The sequence below is a fragment of the Humulus lupulus genome, chromosome 7 (assembly GCF_963169125.1).
Source record: "Humulus lupulus chromosome 7, drHumLupu1.1, whole genome shotgun sequence".
Lineage (NCBI taxonomy): Eukaryota > Viridiplantae > Streptophyta > Magnoliopsida > Rosales > Cannabaceae > Humulus > Humulus lupulus.
Window position 1 is genome coordinate 119,588,039 of NC_084799.1, and position 5,833 is coordinate 119,593,871.

A 5,833-nucleotide genomic window follows, 5' to 3' on the forward strand; every position below is an offset into this window, starting at 1 on the left:
GTTCTGCAAACTGATTTTCCCAAATCAGACTCTGAACCTGAAGAGGCTTCGGGGGCCACCCCCAGCTCGCGCAAACAGACCTATCACCGTGGAGGAGGTCGCGGAAGAGGAGGACGAAATAGCTGAAGTTCCGCTCGTGAGGAATAGAAAGAGGACCTTGGAGGTTGCTCAGGGGATGGATGAGGAGAGGATCAAAACCGGAGCAGCCGCGGGTCCTTCCGGTCAAGGTAACCCTTATTTGTTTAAGAATGTAGATAGGGCCACTGCAGACCCCCGGCTGGTTAGGTTCAATCCTAGGCAGATCGTCCATCGTCACAGGAGGGACCTGGACCTAAATACACTCCCGCTCCATTGTGTTGACCGGCTCGTGCTGGATCACCAAGAGAGCCGGCCTAGGGGTACCGTAGTAGTAGATAACACCCTATCTTTTAGGTCGATCCTTTTTTAGGAGTATGGGACCAACTTACGCACATGGCCATCACTTCAGAGGGGTGCCTATGCTCCGGGTTTTAGACAGTATGTAGAAGAGTCAAGCCATGAGTCAGAACCGGACCTAGAACCCGCATCAGTTCGCGAGATAATTGTCCTAGGCTCTTCCAGCTCAGGGGGTAGGGCTCCCTTAATATTCGTATACTTTTTTGCTTTTAACCTCTGCATGTTTGCTAACTTGTAATAACATGCTTTTGTTTTTGGCAGAAGAGATGTCTCAGCCTCGGGGTAATCTGCGGGGTGTAGTCTTCGACGGGAATCCCCCAGCAGAGCCAAGGTTGAAAAGGCTCCGAGAGTCCAAGAGCGCGGCCGGGGCCTCCACCAAATCCCCGGCTAAGGAGAAGGAAAAGACCCCACCATCCCAGGTCGAGGGGGCGATCCTTCCTATTCCCGGAGCAGGGCACATGCCCCCGCCGCCTCAGCGATCTCCACCAGCCACCCAGGACGTGGTACTGGAGGTCGGGACTCCCATACCCCCAGACGTACGCATACTGGTCGACTCCCATGATCTGGGAAAGATCCCAGAAGCATTTCGGGGGACGGTGTATGAGTCGGCGAGCTATGCCGTCGGCCGCTTCTACAAGCTCAAAGAGAAGGATCTCCGGGCTATCGAAGCAACGAGCCCGGTCTGAGTCATAGAGTCTTCGATGGACATGACCCTAACGGTAATCTGCCCCACTCTTTTAAAGCTGTAACACTTACACAATGCCTTGTTTTTCCACTTAGCCAACTTATCCTTCCTTTCTTGCAGGGCATTGCTGCCGCTCATCGAGGTATCGCCAGGACCAAGGCTCAGCTCGAGGAGATGGAGGCTGATCGCCAGGCCGCCCTTCAGGAAGCTCAGGCGGCGAAAGATGCGCTGGCGGCTTCGAAGGCCGAGCTAGAGAGGAGCCACTCAAAGAACTGAGAACTTGAAACCTCCCTTGCCACTTCGCGAGCAGGTCTTGAGGCAGCGAAGACCGAGGCCCAGACTGCCCTGGAGGCCGCCTTGGAAGCCGAGCGGGCCATCTCGAAGCAGTCAATGCAGGACCTGTTCTATCACTGTTGGGCCCATAACCCAGATGCTGACTTCTCTTTTATGCCACTGGACCTCTGGGCTATTTTTCTGCCGAAACTCCAAGCCCGCCTAAACAAAGAGGTACCGCCCTCGGAGACTGGGGAAGCCTCTGGCGCGGCGGAGCAGGGCGAGACCGCGACCTCCAAAGGACCAGCTGATGGGGCTTAGGGCACTCCTCCTTGTGCATTTGTAATTATTTTTATTTTGTCTTTGTAACCTTTTAATGAGGTGTTTTCACCTCGAGACGATTTACTTGGTCACCTTAACTTATATATATATATATTTTTATATAAGCTTAGTTCATGCTAACCGTTATTTATATCCCGAGCTCTTTAAGAAAGAGCCACGACCAATAAACTTAAGTTAACTTCCAAGTTTTATGACCCGGTTAAAACCAGGAACTTATTTTGAGAACTTAGTTCGTGTTAACTTTTATCCATATCCCGAGCTCTTTAAGAAGAACCACGATCAATAAATTTAAGTTAACTTCTAAGTTTTATGACCCGGTTAACACCAGGAACTTATTTTGAAAACTTAGTTCGTGTTAACTTTTATTCATATCCCGAGCTCTTTAAGAAGAACCACGATCAATAAATTTAAGTTAACTTCTAAGTTTTATGACCCGGTTAAAACCAGGAACTTATTTTGAAAACTTAGTTCGTGTTAACTTTTATCCATATCCCGAGCTCTTTAAGAAGAACCACAATCAATGAATTTAAGTTAACTTCTAAGTTTAATGACCCGGTTAAAACCAGGAACTTATTTTGAAAACTTAGTTCGTGTTAACTTTTATTCATATCCCGAGCTCTTTAAGAAGAACCACGATCAATAAATTTAAGTTAACTTCTAAGTTTTATGACCCGGTTAAAACCAGGAACTTATTTTGAAAACTTAGTTCGTGTTAACTTTTATCCATATCCCGAGCTCTTTAAGAAGAACCATGATCAATAAATTTAAGTTAACTTCTAAGTTTTATGACCCGGTTAAAACCAGGAACTTATTTTGAAACTTAGTTCGTGTTAACTTTTATCCATATCCCGAGCTCTTTAAGAAGAACCACGATCAATAAATTTAAGTTAACTTCTAAGTTTTATGACCCAGTTAAAACCAGGATAGGACTTAGTTCGCGTTAACCCTTATCCATAGATAAGAGTCAACATCTAAGTCGTTAAGGAGACCTGGTTATATCCAGGTACCATATGCCCCCCAAGTAACTGGGAAAGGGTCTTTCATGGTTACTTTTAAAATCACACTTGCAAATAAAAATAAACATTCGATTCTTATTTATACATAGAAAGTGGCCCTCCAGGCCTTACAAGTTGATCATTGATAGTATTTCTTTAAGTGGATGGCATTCCAAGTCCGCGGGATCGCCCCTCCATCAAGTCGAGCTAACTTATAAGTTCCCTCCTTGATGACTTCGATGACCTGGTATGGTCCTTCCCAGTTTGGTCCCAAAACCCCATCTTTGGGATCTTTTCCGGCCAGGAACACTCTCCTTAGGACCAAATCGCCAACGCTAAAGGCGCGTTTTTTGACCTTAGTGTTGAAGTAGCGAGTGATCTTTTGCTGATAATGGGCGAGTTGGAGTTGCGAATCCTCACGCCTTTCATCAACTAGGTCTAGGGAATGGCATAGGAGTTCATGGTTCCGGTCTTGGTCGTAGGATTGGACTCTATGCGACAGAACTTTAACCTCCACGGGGAGGACTGCTTCACTCCCAAAGGCTAGGGAGAAAGGAGTGTGACCTGTGGGAGTTCGATGCGAGGTCCGGTATGCCCACAGGACCTGGGGGAGCTGGTCTGGCTAGACCCCCTTTGCCTCATCTAGCCTCTTCTTGAGGCTTGCCTTTAGAGTTTTGTTCACGGCCTCGACCTGGCCGTTCGCCTGGGGATAGGCCACGGACGAGAAACTTTTCACAATTCCGTGCCTTTCACAAAATTCGGTGAACAGATCGCTGTCAAATTGGGTGCCATTGTCGGAGATGATCTTCTTAGGAAGGCCAAATCGACAGATGATGCTTTTCACCACAAAGTCGAGTACTTTCTTCGATGTTATTGTCGCCAATGGCTCTACTTCGGCCCACTTGGTGAAGTAGTCAATGGCTACCACGGCGTAACGGACCCCGCCCTTCCCGGTGGGCAGGGCGCCCACTAGATCTATTCCCCAAATGGAAAATGGCCAAGGATCCGAGATCATTTCTAGCTCGACCGGAGGAGCTCGGGCAACCACAGCGAATCGCTGACACTTGTCGCACCTTTTCACATACGAGATTGAGTCTTTGGACAGAGTCGGCCAATAATAACCTTGCCTGAGAACCTTTAAGGCCAGGCTTTGCCCCCCAGCGTGGTCTCCGCAGAATCCTTCGTGAACTTCCTGCAGGATGGCCTTCGCTTCACTTGGAAGAACGCACCGGAGGAGAGGTAGGGAGTGCCCACGTCGGTACAACACTCCTTCGACTAGCGTATATCTAGGAGCTTGATAAAGGACTCGTCGTGCGTCGTTACGCTCTTCGGGTAACCTGCCTTCGACGAGATACTCAAGAATGGGAGCCATCCAGGTCGACCTAATATCAATCATCTCGATCTCTGCTCGATCTCCTTCTATACTTGGTTTTTCCAAGAATTCTATCGGCACCAACCCCAGGGTTTCTGCCTCTCCCGAGGTGGCGAGTTTGGCGAGAGCATCTGCGTTGGCGTTCTGCTCCCGAGGTATCTGTTCGATCGACCCTCGCCCGAATGTGGCCAGCTCGTATTTTACTTTTGCCAAATAGGCAGCCATCTTGGGTCCTCGCGCCTGATACTCTCCCAGAACTTGGTTCACCACGAGCTGGGAGTCACTGAAGCACTGGACGGAGCTCGCTTTTAGCTCACTAGCTACCCTCAGCCCAGCCAATGAAGCCTCGTACTCTGCCTCGTTGTTAGACGCCTTGAACCCGAACCTTAGCGCCGAGTGGAATCTATGTCCCTCGGGGGATATCAGGATGATTCCGGCCCCAGAGCCATTCTCGTTAGATGAACCATCAACGAAGATCTTCCACGACGAATGTGGGGAAGCGACCTGAGGCAAGCCTTCTGATGGATTCTCCTGGAATCCCGTGCACTCCGCCACGAAGTCGGCCAAGGCCTGACTTTTTATGGCAGTCCGTGGAGTATAGAAAATCTCGAACTGACTGAGCTCGATCGCCCACTTTAGCAAACGCCCCGATGCTTCAAGCTTTTGCAACACCTGTCTTAGAGGCTGATCGGTCATGATGTGCACCGAGTGGGACTGGAAATATGGTCTGAGCTTTCGCGAGGCTGTGATTAGGCAAAACGTCAATTTTTCCATCAGGGGGTATCGTGACTCTGCTCCGAGGAGTCTCTTGCTGATGTAGTATACTGGCTTTTGAACTTGGTCCTCTTCTCGCACTAGCACGGCGCTTGCTTCATCCTCAGTGACGGCCATGTAGAGGAAAAGAGGTTCTCCTGCCCTGGGCTTGGACAGCACGGGCGATTCAGCCAGATGCGCCTTCAAGTCGAGGAATGCGCTTTCGCATTCTACTGTCCACTCAAACTTCTTGTTTCCCCGGAGCAGGTTGTAGAAGGGCAAACACTTGTCGGTTGATTTGGAAATGAACCGGTTGAGTGCTGCCACTCTTCCTGTGAGGCCTTGGACGTCTTTCCGCGACCTGGGGGAAGGAAGCTCGAGCAGTGACCTGATTTTGTCGGGGTTTGCCTCGATTCCTCGGGTATTGACTATGAACCCCAGGAATTTCCCTGATGCGACACCGAACGTGCATTTCTGAGGATTAAGCCTCATGTCGTATTCTCGTAGTATTTTAAAACATTCTTCCAGGTCGGGAACATGGTTGTCGGCAGTCTTTGATTTGACAAGCATGTCATCAACATACACCTCCATGTTCTTTCCGATCTGGTCCGCGAACATTCTGTTTACTAGCCTCTGATAGGTAGCTCCGGCATTCTTCAGACCAAATGGCATGACCTTATAGCAATAGACATTCGTTGGGGTCATGACGCTGGTATGCTCCTGGTCCGCCAGGTTCATCACGATCTGATTGTAGCCTGAGTACGCGTCCATGAAGGACATGAGCTCGTGCCCCGCCGTGGCATCCACCAGCTGATCGATCCTTGGCAATGGAAAGCAATCCTTGGGGCAGGCTTTATTCAGGTCGGAGAAGTCAATACAGGTCCGCCACTTCCCGTTGGGCTTTGGAACCAGCACGGGATTAGCGACCCAAATTGGAAATTTGGCTTCGCGGATAAAGCCACACTTTTTGAGCCGGGC